This window comes from Lissotriton vulgaris, chromosome 3_1, assembly GCF_964263255.1.
Source record: "Lissotriton vulgaris chromosome 3_1, aLisVul1.2, whole genome shotgun sequence".
Taxonomy (NCBI): Eukaryota; Metazoa; Chordata; class Amphibia; order Caudata; family Salamandridae; genus Lissotriton; species Lissotriton vulgaris.
The window spans coordinates 290,872,657-290,884,810 of NC_141689.1; the positions used below are offsets into that span (position 1 = coordinate 290,872,657).

Genomic DNA, 12,154 nt, shown 5'->3' on the forward strand with positions numbered 1-12,154 from the left:
TATAGCGCATTATCACCAACGGTCTCTAAGTGCTTGCTTTGGGAACCCGTCCTGGTTTTTCCCTGTGAGATGCCCCGTACTGGGCACCCCCAAGGTGAAAGCCAGGCATCTCGCCGCGGGGGGCCATAGTGGAGATTAAGCAAGCTATTGCCCGGAGTTGCAGAGTGTGAACCCGTGATTCGAGCAGGCACCGAAGCGAGAATTATCGAGTCTGTGGACATTTTGGGCTCAAGACCCTGCCGCGTCGGGAACTGAACCCTGGTCCCAGGTCTGACCTCTGCTTCATGGTCTGCCTCTTCTAACCATTGAGCCACACTTCTCCACCTCCCAAACTGGATGGTAAACATCTGCTCTCATTCACCTCAAGAACTGCACGGTGTCCTTCAATAAACCGTTTCTGCCATGAGACCACCCACCACCCATTTCGCAGGCAGAATGCACTCTAGAACTGACAGACTAATTTCACTCTTATCCAATACAATCAGCAATTTATTTATTTATTTATTATTTATTAAGAAGCTTGTAAAGCGCACAGCTACCCCCATAGGGGGTGTCCCGGCGCTACAGAGTACTTGTCAATCAGAGGGGGAAGGACCAAAGCAGGTAGGAAAGGGGAGAGAATTTAAGGGAGAGTGAACAGCCAGGTCTTAAGTCTACGACGGAACACTTGCTCTGAGTCGATAAACCTGAGGTCCAATGGAAGGCAGTTCCAATATTTGGCAGCAGCCACTCCAAACGATCTGCCACCACACCTGGCGCGTCGAAATCTGGGTACCACCAGGAGACGTAAGCTGTTAGATCTTAAAGTTCTGACAGAGCAAGAAAGTTTAAGTCTTGTACTCAGGTAGGCAGGACCAGAGCCATTGATGGCACGAAAGGCTAGAATCAGGATTTTAAACTGGATGCGTCTGGAGATGGGAAGCCAGTGCAGCTCTTTCCGATAGGCCGCAACAGAATGGCGGTAGGGGATATTACCAATTAATCTGGCGGCTGCATTTTGGATCACTTGTAACCTTTCAACAAGGTAGAGAGGGGCGCCTGCATAGAGACTATTGGAATAGTCCAAATGCGACGTGATCAGGGCATGTACAACAGTCTTGCGAGAGTCTAGAGGGAGGAAAGGGAAAATCTTCCTGATCATACGCAGTTTGCCAAAGCAGGCGGATGTCACCTTATTGATCTGGGCTTTACAGGCCAAGGTATTGTCAAAAAGGAAACCCAGATTGCGGGCAGACTGAACTGGTGTAGGAGGCGGATTAAGAACAGCAGGCCACCATAGGGTGGAGGGGGGGGGAGATTTTTGATTGAAAAATAAGACCTCCGTTTTGTCAGCATTTAACACCAGATGGTTTGCAGCCATCCAGGAGCAAATATTGCCCAGGCAGTTGCGGAAGTTAGAGAAGTGGTGGTCGGAGTGGTCTCTAAAAGAAAAAATAAGCTGCGTATCATCAGCATAAGAGACCACCCTGACCCCCCAAGACTCAACCACTCTGGCAAGAGGGCCTAAATAAACATTAAACAACAAAGGGCTCAAGGCCGAGCCCTGAGGCACACCATACAAGAGAGGTTTATCTTCTGATACAAAGGGCCGCAGAAGAACTCTCTGTGTCCTCCCAGTAAGGAATGAACTGATCCAGGTCAATACAGTGCCTCCAATACCCAGCTGCTGCAGGCGATCCAATAGTATATCATGAGACACCGTATCGAAAGCGGCGGACAGGTCGAGGCGAACCAACATAGCCTCCTCTCCCCTGTCCACACACTCTCGAATTGTCTCCGATACCTCCAGCAAAGCAGTTTCTGTGCTAAAGCCGGTTCTAAAGCCGGACTGGGAGTCATGCAGCAGCTGATTTGTTTCTAGGTAGTGAGACAGTTGCCTCTGAACTACCTTTTCCAGAATTTTAGCCGGTTTGGGAAGGAGAGATATTGGTCGGTAGTTAGAAAATTGTGAGGGATCTGCATCCGTCTTTTTTCACAATTCAATTCACAATATAAGGGAAGTTCTCTTTGCAGCATAAAGGTGAATACCCTGTCTAGCCATGAATCCATTCCAGAAACTCCATTATTTTCAGCAAGCAGTGCCTTGAAAAAATTTACTTTTCTAAAAAAAAAAAGTTTACACAAATATTGTAATTAACACAGCCCGACAATTGGGAAATTCAGAGTTTGTATCTGGGATGTGCTGAGAAGCAGCCCAGTTGTGTACCATGGCATTATGTCTTATGGTCTCACCCGACCTAAACAGCTTTTGATGTAAATGACCGTAGATTTCTCCTGAATGGCATAATGACCTGCATTGCAATATGGTAGCTGGATCTCAGCATGCCACCAGCATAGCTCACAGTTAGCCAGTATCAAGGACCTAAAATCTGACCTTTCTTCTACACCCTATAGAGATTTACGGGTAGCTATTGCCTCCCTTTACTGTATTTGACCTCTATATTGAGGCTCTTAGGCGCATGACTGAAAGACTATGAACCATTTAAACTAACTATACATAAATGGCCTACGGGTTTACCTAAACTATCTGGAGCACGAACACTGTGAATGAAACACTTATTTGAAATCAATAAGTGAAAAACTTAACTTTGCCATGAACTCACATCGAAGATATGGAGCTTCTGCTCTGGATATCTGGCCTCATCCTCATCCACAAGTGACTAAACACACCAAGCCACTGCCACTATTATTATGATAGGTGTGTGGCCCTTCACAAACAAATACCTGACTTCTTTATATCATGCCACTCCCAACTCACTTCAATCTCTTCACTTATTATGGTAAATCAATTACACTGACACACACTGTTTCCAGCCACGGGAGCGCCATATCATCATTTCTAAAGACGTCACTTTGAGACAGCAGTTTTTTTTAAAGATGGCCATGACTAATTACTGTCACAGTAAAAGGGACTGCTCATCACACCAGTCATACAAATGAAACAAGTGTTATCTTCTTGAGGGGCACCAAATGTATCCTATGCGGAACTCCTTAAGTTGACTCATCTTAACTAGGCCCAACTTTAAACTGAATGCTGCGAAAGTCACCCGCTCCATGGGCGACATCCTCCCTACCTCCATCATGAGATCCTATACAAGTAATGTGCATTTCCCGTTCTCAACATTATCAACTCTTGCACTCCACAAAAAAGTCTTCCTAACTAAGGCCAAGAAATGCCACAATTTCTCACTTTTCAAGATTCCAAACCAGGACACAGAAGACCTCAGCAAATATTTGCCATTCTCTCAATTCAACGTCCTTGGATCGATCACCCAATGTCTGTGTCCATATGCCAAAAACCCACATTGAGAACCACAGCTGCTTACATAGCTTCAAGTCAGGCTTAACTGCACAAAACCAGGCATAATTTAGGTAATAGACAGTGCCCCATGCATAATGAATGATCAATAGTGACCTATGCCTGAGGAATCTAAAATCTAATAGACTTATAATAAACTTTCAACACCTTCAACCACATGGTCCTTGTTAATATAATATCCTACCTTGGCAGAGAGGACACATTCTAGTTCTGGTTTATTGTATTGTATTGTATTGTATTCTTATATAGCGCTACTATCACCCTACGGGCATCTTGGCGCTCAAACAGGAAGTGACGGTTATACCTGCAGTTCCAGATTGAAGCAAATTGAAGCAGAGAACTAGCCCCTAGGGAACAATAGGGTCTTCAAACCCTTTCTGAATTCTGACAAGCAGTTGGCTACCCTAAGCTACTGTGGCAGCCCGTTCCATAATTGTCCAGCTGCCACGCTAAAAGCCCTGGCACCCATTCTGGACCGTTTAAATCTGGGGACCAGGATTAGGCCAGTGTTAGCAGACCGTAACTGTCCAGGGAGTTCATACCAATTTAATTTGTCCTGTAATGGTAAAGGTCCCTGTCCATGAGCCGCCCTAAAGACGATGCACAGTGATTTAAAGCTAACCCGTTCTTTTATTGGTAGCCAATGGAGGTCTCTCAATGCCAATGATGTTGAGGAGCTCCATGGTCTATTCAAAGCCACCTTAGTTGCTGCTGACTGCACCCTTTGGAGCCCTTGAAAGATGTACTGAGGGCCCCCCAGGTACAGGGCATTGCAGTAATCCAGCCTGCTTATGACTAGACTCCTCCCTACCAGGGCTCGAGAATCGGCTGGTAGTAACGGGAGGAGCTTTCTCAGCATGCAGATTAGCCTAAAGCCAGCTTGGATGGTTTTGTTGGCCTGTGACACCATTTGAAGATTGGCATCCATTTGCACTCCCAGGTTTCGTACTGTATTCGTCATATTCAGAGAGTCTTCTTGTGGAGAGAGCCTAAAGTCTGTCATGGGGTGCTTTAAAATTTTTGCGGCTGAGCAATACATCACCTCCGTTTTCCCTCCATTCAGTTGTAGCAAATTAACCCTGAGCCAGCCCTGCAGTTTTCCGCATACACTCCTGGAAGGCCTCTAGAGAGGTCTCCTGCTTGCCCTCCAAGGAAAAAATCAATTGGGTATCATCCTCGTAATTTCTGACGCTGATACCAAAGGATTTAATGATGGACAGCAGGGGTTTCAGGTACACATTAAATAAAATGGGACTAACTGAAGACCCCTGTGGGACTCCGTGAAGGACAGGAGAAACTTCTGATGAAAACTGGCCTAGAGTCACCGTCTGTTGGCGGTCCAGGAGGTAGGACCGTAACCACTCAAAGGCTCTTCCTCTCACTCCGTTGTTCCACAGTCTTTGTAGCAGCACGGCATGACTCACGGTATCGAAACCCGCCGACATATCCAGAAGGACGAGGATAGACGCATCCCCTCTCTTATCTCCAAAGCTGACACAAAGTCATCCAGGTGGAATGGTCCTTCTGACACATGTCCTCACAAGCAGAGGAGCTGAATGGTTAAAAAGTGTTCGACAGAAATGCTTAAATCAATGAGGATCCATCGGGGTGTAGTCCAGTCCGTTTTTCCATTTTTTTATGTGCCATTACAGATATGCACTGTTCCAGAAGAAAGAGTTCAGTTCAAAGAGTCATGTCAAATCCCCTCTGAGCGGACACACAAGCAAACCCATATATGACTTAGGCCTGTTGGGTACTATCTATGGGTCACTAGACCAAAGTGAGCTTGGGAGTAACACTAAAACATGCCTGTACTAATTACTGCCACTCATTTAGACAACACATCAGTGATGGATGAAAATGCTGAACCCCTCTTAATCAATGTGGACGCACTCTACTGTTTTTTAGCTTGTATGTACCATGAATACGAAGTGTTCTGTCGCCCACATTTCTTCTAGGAACATTCCTATTCCAGCCGGTGCCAACCTGACAAGAACACCTCACATTCCTCAAACCTATGCATCCTCCAGACAGCAAGCAACATATAAATGAACATATTTTAGACTAAGGTCCTACAGCGATTGCTTTAAATCTTTTAATTAGTGTTTTCACCTTTCTCTGCCTTCTCTCAAACGTGTCAGTTTTTACAAACTGAACCATGTGGGTGTTAGAGCAGTACCAATGTTTTATGCATTTGTGAAATTAAGGAAGTCAGAAAGTAAACAACAGTGAGGACTTTCTCCAGTGCATGTGTGAATGTTTACATGTGAGCACAACATTATAATCAGGAGAATAGTGTCTTTAGTTAACATGGATGGGTCGCAAATAGAGTAAATACAAACAGAACTCCTGAGGCGGAAACCGGGAGATAGCGAAAAATTGTACTTCTTTTAAATTGTGATAATTGATTGTATTTTATTCACTTACTTCCCCCTCCTGGGCACTTGCACTTTAAACTTTTAAGGCTCTGGCAGTCCCGCGCAGCTGATTGTATAGCTGCAGCGGTGCCACAAGATCATCGCCGCCATTCTCCAGAGGCCACTGGCCACGCCCCCTCCAACAGGCCCCGCCCCCCCGCCAAAGCCTTTAAAACGCGCTGAATGCGAGCGCGAGGCAGAGGCAAACAGAACTCCTGAGGCGGAAGCCGGGAGATAGCGAAAAATCGTACTTCTTTTAAATTGTGATAATTGATTGTATTTTATTCACTTACTTCCCCCTCCTGGGCACTTGCACTTTAAACTTTTAAGGCTCTGGCAGTCCCGCGCAGCTGATTGTATAGCTGCAGCGGTGCCACAAGATCATCGCCACCATTCTCCAGAGGCCACTGGCCACGCCCCCTCCAACAGGCCACGCCCCTCCCTTACTTCCCTCCATATTAATAATGTGCTTTCCCCGTACGGGCAGTGGACGGGCGCAGCGGGCGCGCCTAAGGCAAGCCCGTCCGCGCCCTTCCGGGCCCAGGGGCCATACCCCCTGGTCAAACAGTACGCCCTCATTATGCTATGATGGTGATCAGATCCTCGCTCTTAGTTCTAAACTGGACCATCCGACAGCTACTTTTAATATGCTAGATCAATTCCCACTATGCTGCCCCCACTGCTCCTTCCATCTGGAGACTCCACAACGTTGTTGTAGTCTAGCTTCCCGAGCAGTAACCCACTCTCCTTCAAGCTACACCTTCCTCAGCTTGAACTGCCGTTCCCTACCCAAACACTAACGTGAGATTTTCGATCTCCTCACGGATGAATCTCCTGACGCACTCTTCATTACAGAGACGTGGCTCCGTGATAGTTCCGGACAAGATATTGCAGAAGCTCTTCCTGCTCAATATACGCTTGTAAGACATGACCGCCCCAAGAAAATTGGTGGCGGTGTAGCAATAATTTAAAAAAATACCTACCAATGCCATCTGGATCCTGTTCCGCTAAACGGCTGTGAGGCAGCGTTTTTTAAGCTGGCTCTCTAACCCAAAATCACTCTTTCAGGTCTACTAGTGTATCGCCCTCAAGGTCTTGGCAACGCCTGGCAGTTACAACTCTCTGAACTCATAGCCTCGGCCTTATCTACATCTAGCAACTTCTTCGTCATTGGCGATCTGAACGTTCATCTGGACGATCAAAATGACAATCTGGCCTGCAACCTTATTGCAGACCTTGCTTCCATGAACCTCAGCTTATCTAACAAGGGCTCCACTCATAAAGGCGGTCACCTCTTAGACCCAATTTTCTCCAACAGTATCCATGTAAAGTGTTCCGCGGTGGTGCCAATCATCTGGTCTGATCATTTTTTAATCAAATTTAACATCACTAACTATGTAAACACACCCACTTACAAACCTGATACCTACTCACAGAAAAGGGATTGGAAAAAGTTCGACCCTGCTGCTTTCAACAAAATTCTATCTGATCTTAAGCCAGAAAATATATTTGCGTCCAATGATATGGATGTGATGGCCAATGCTGCTAACGACTGGCTCTCGGAAGCCTTAAATACCTGTCTTCCCACTACCCACAAGAAAGGTATTATTCACAAAGCCCCCGCGCCTTGGTACAATGAGACGCTCCGTCTGCACAAATCAAAATGTAAGAAATTAGAACGCTTATGGAGGAAAGACTACTCACTTACATCAGGTACCGCCTATAAAACTGAGCTGAAATGCTATCATAAGGCGTGTGCTACAACCAGAGCCATCCATGTCAACAAATCCATAAACGAAGCAATAAACAAATCAAAAACCCTGTTCAACGTGGTGAAGGAGCTTGCTGGTTCACAGACCACGGCAACACCTCCCCAACTGTCCAACACGAAATGCGATGAGCTTGCCCAGTACTTTATTTCCAAAATTACAAATATACATCAGGACATTCTCGCTCAAAACAAAACCCATGTTTCCTCCATTTCTCCTCGGACAAGGAATGTGGCCATAAACTCTCCTGGGCCACCTTCGCCTCTACTGCTGGCTTGGCCTGATCTCTGCCCGAAAACTCTCTCAGAAACATTGAGCAAAATCAAGTCGGGATCCCCGCTGGACCCTTTGCCCGCCCCGATTCTACGCTCTCTGAACTCTTCGCATCTAGTCACCATCGGCAAAATGCTAAACGACTCACTTGATACTGCTACCGTTCCTAGCTGTTGGAAGCATGCCATGGTTACCCCGCTATTGAAGAAGCCACTAGCTGATCCCAAAATAACCGCCAATTATCGTCCCATTTCTTTACTACCGGCATTTTCGAAAGTCCTGGAACGACACATCCATGCCCATCTTTCAAAATTTGTAACAGACAACAACCTGTTACATCCTTCCCAATCGGGCTTTCGCCCCGGTTTTTCTACTGAGACGACCCTGCTGGGCGTTACAGATAACCTGCGTCTGCTCTTGGATCAAGGAGAAACAGTTGCTCTGATCTTACTCGATCTCAGCGCAGCTTTTGATACTGTGTTACACAGTATCCTTCTCAAATCCCTCGCTGCCATTGGCATTGGCAACAAAGCATTGGACTGGCTCGCATCCTTCCTGTCTGACCGCACTTTTCAAATTTTCTCTAAGTCATCGTCCTCTAAGAGCTACCCCTCCCCCCATGGGCTAAACCAGGGGTCTATCCTTAGCCCTCGTCTTTTTAATTTATATGTCACACCTTTGGCTTATGTTGCACAATGTTCTGGATTAAACCTTTTTTCTTATGCCGACGATTCACAAATTGTTTTCTCACGGTCTCAAACTGATCCCACGGCTCTTTCCCCTTTGCAAACTGGACTCAGCAAAATATTTGAGTGGATGAACAACAACTTACTCAAGTTAAACGGCGGAAAGACGGAGGTCCTGATTCTTGGCAACAAACCCGATCTCTGGAACCTGAGTCACTGGCCCACTACCATGGGTCCCCTTCCAACTCCATCTGAACAAGTGCGTAACCTGGGAGTAATTATTGATAGGGGTCTATCCATGAAAGATCAGGTCAACAGAGTTGCAGCCACCTGTTTCACCATTTTACGATGGCTGCGAAAAATCTTCTGGATGCTCCCCAAAGACACCCAGAGATCTGTTGTGAATGCCTTGGTGACCTACAGATTGGATTACGGCAACGTGCTCTATCTGGGGTCCTCAAAGGCCGTCACACGGCGCCTTCAGCTGGTACAAAATGCTGCACCTCGGCTTCTCTGTGGCTGTCATAAACGTGACCACATTACAGAACGCCTGAGAGAGCTGCATTGGCTTCGTGTTGAAAACCGGATAAAATTTAGACCTTTGAGCTTTATGCATAAGATCAAAATCGGATCAGCCCCCCTCTACCTTCAGGCCCTTGTCAGCCCCTACCTTCCAACTCGCTCTCTTCGTTCCTCATCCCATCATCTCTTTAATGTACCTAAGTTCAAATTTACCAGAATGGGCGGTAGTTCCTTTGCGAACTTAGGACCCAGACTGTGGAATTCACTTCCGCTGGCCCTACGGATGGAAAACTGTCACATGCGATTTTGCAGAGCGGTGAAGACCTGGCTCTTCGATCTCTAAAATCTTCTGCCTTATGTTGTTGATCTGTCTCTTAGCGCCGAGAAACCCTCATGGGTAGCTGTCGCGCTTAATAAATTCAATTAATAAATAAATAAATAAAATAAATTAATGTTGACATAACAAGTCCTCAAATCCAATTTCATGTGTTGTACATTGCCCATTTTAAGTGCACTTTCTCCTTTCTCTCTGTGCAGCTGATGTTAAAAAAAAAATTCTTTTAGCGTTTTGTAAAATCACTCAGTTTTACAGTCCTGTTTTGTGGTAACGTGTATTACAGATGTAATCATTTCTGAGCTCACTGCCTGCTGCCTGAGGTACATGCATATTATTTTTCCATAGTCAAGGTCGATATTTATGCTAGCAAATTTTCAAGCAGCTATTAATTAATAATGCAATGTCATTTCCACTTATATGTAGGTTAAAAGTCCTATTTGTTTATTAAAATTCAGTGGGTTTTTAGAGTGAGCTTGTTTTACCTAATGAAACTTCTGAATGATGATTGGCTTTTAATTAAGTAACTTTAGAAGTCCAACTCGTGGCAACACTTCACTCCAAGCTTAGGACCTGGATGTCTACTCCTGAAGTGCTATATGAACCGGTGTATTTGGAAGGCCTGCCATTGGTTCTTCCACTACTCTTGAAGACAGGCTCCAGGCCAGGCCATTGTTCGACTTGATCATAGAATCTGTTCATGATTTTCTCCTGTCTTCAAACTGAGCAGTTTGTATGACTACGTGCTCTTCGAGTTATTATATACTTTTTGCTATATCATGTTTGGTTCTGGCAATTAAGTGGTATAAGGCTCAACTTCCATTGCGTATGCTAATCCACATTTGTTCGCATTTTAAATTTAATAACTGACTATTTTGCCTTCTGTTATGATTTCTAACCCTGAAATAAACCTTCATGGGTTGTATTTGATCCGTGCCTCGTGAATTTTCCCATGTGGGTTAGTTGGGTTTTCTTTTAATTTTAGTCCTGCGGTTCCCGTCCTTTGAAACTTGCATATACCCCCATCTGTCCATTTTATGGTAAAAACTGCCCACATACAAGAGCTTCAGTTTTAGCCCCGATTGATATTATAACGAGATCCCTCTCTATACATCTATGTCAAAATGGATAACCACTGTAAATACAGACAAAAATGCTTGTGCAAGACCTCGGTCACCCATCAATTTGTCCTCGTTCCTTTTGATACGTCACACACAGTCTGTCTGTCTCTGGGACCGATTTACAACGTTCTCCTCTGTAGGTTAGTGTGTCTCACACCTGGAAAGCTCAGGAGATAGTCATGCTAACTCAGGTGTAAGACACACCACTCACAGAAAAAGTTCAGTCATTCAGGCCTTTATAAGTATTGAATGATGAGGACTGATCTGGGACAATACACTCAGAAGAAGCCCAGCTGAATAACTGTAGATTTTATTGTAGCTTAAAACGGTTCATGGAAGTCCACCCCTAGTGGCTGGAGTAAATCTGCCAATCCCTTGGCCATCAATCGGTACTAACCGGTGACAGGTGTCCCTTTATTAGGGCTTTCCTTCTTTGTTTCTCTTGGTGCCACACATTCCTGCTTTGCTCTCATCTCAACAGCACCATCAACCAATGGCCATCTAGTTATTTATCCATGTCATAGGTATGCTGGAGCCAAGAGCCAGAGCTCAGATCAACTTTTGTGCTCCTTCCCACTATAAGTATATAGAACACAGTTAAGTATACATAAGTGGCAGATCCTAGGATGTGATGTGACATTATTAGCATTATTACAAGACATTTATCTTTTCATTGCCGGAAGTGCCCAAAACAAATTATGGTCAACAAAGGATCACGGCTCAAAGGGACTCTGATTTATTGGCCGGACACTATAAAGCAACAGGTTTTGTATGTCCCTGTGTTTGAAGTGCTGCAGTAAAATTAGTTGTCTTGGCTCATCAAATATATTTATTTCAATAAAGCTAAGTAGGCTACAAAGATTTCTGGAGCCCCTGGCAAAATTAAATTTTTACCATCTGAATGCTCTATTTGACTGTGCAGATAGCCTTTTCCCAGACTATTGCAATCTGTTTCCCTCCTGCAGCAATTTTTTGGTGGCACCCTAAGTCAGGTATATGCAGTGGCCTTAATGCTACACCTGCCCTAACTCCAGCACATATACAACCTCTGTCCACATCTCCAGTCCTGTATGGCCGTAGCAAGATAGCGGGCCAAAAAGACATATGCATTTTGAAGTGCCGAGACAGCCCACGCTCCTCCCTGATGCTGTCACTAAGCAGTGTCCCCGTCCCCATCTTGACGTGAGCATTAGGACGGGGTTATATTGAAAAATAAAATGGTAATAAACCATCTTTATTACCAATTTGCTTTTCAATTCTGGGGCATGGAGGGGCATTTTAACCAGTAGGGCAACGCTCCTCCGCTCAAACGGAGGACACGCCTCTGCACATCTCACCAAAGGCTGAAATATCACTGACCCCTTTCACCCTCTTCTCCGTCCTCCCAAGCTTTAGTGACTCCTTCGCACCCCAACTTCCTCACTACTGAAAACTCTTCTACAGCAAAGACCCCTTGTATCTACCCCAAGAAAAGGCCCTAAAACACAGATGTTCTATGGCCAACAATCATCAGCTTCATGAAGCTAAGTTGGCACCATATAACTGCCACAAATGAAAATAAAAAAAATGTTAAATATTATGGGAAGGGATGAAATTCTGTAAAGGCAAAGAACCAGCAAAGAAATCCAGTCTCATCAGAAATCTTAAAAACTGTGATTACATCATCTAGCCATTGACATGCTGTTTACAGTGGGGCAGATTTACAAGCCCCTT

General features: G+C 45.1%; 1 protein-coding gene across 1 annotated transcript in view; it reads right to left on the minus strand.

Moving 5' to 3' along the window:
• The window catches only part of ALPK2 (alpha kinase 2), a 618,993-nt gene that overhangs the window by 40,502 nt on the left and 566,337 nt on the right, over positions 1-12,154 (minus strand). The gene's annotated exons all lie outside the window — the stretch shown is intronic.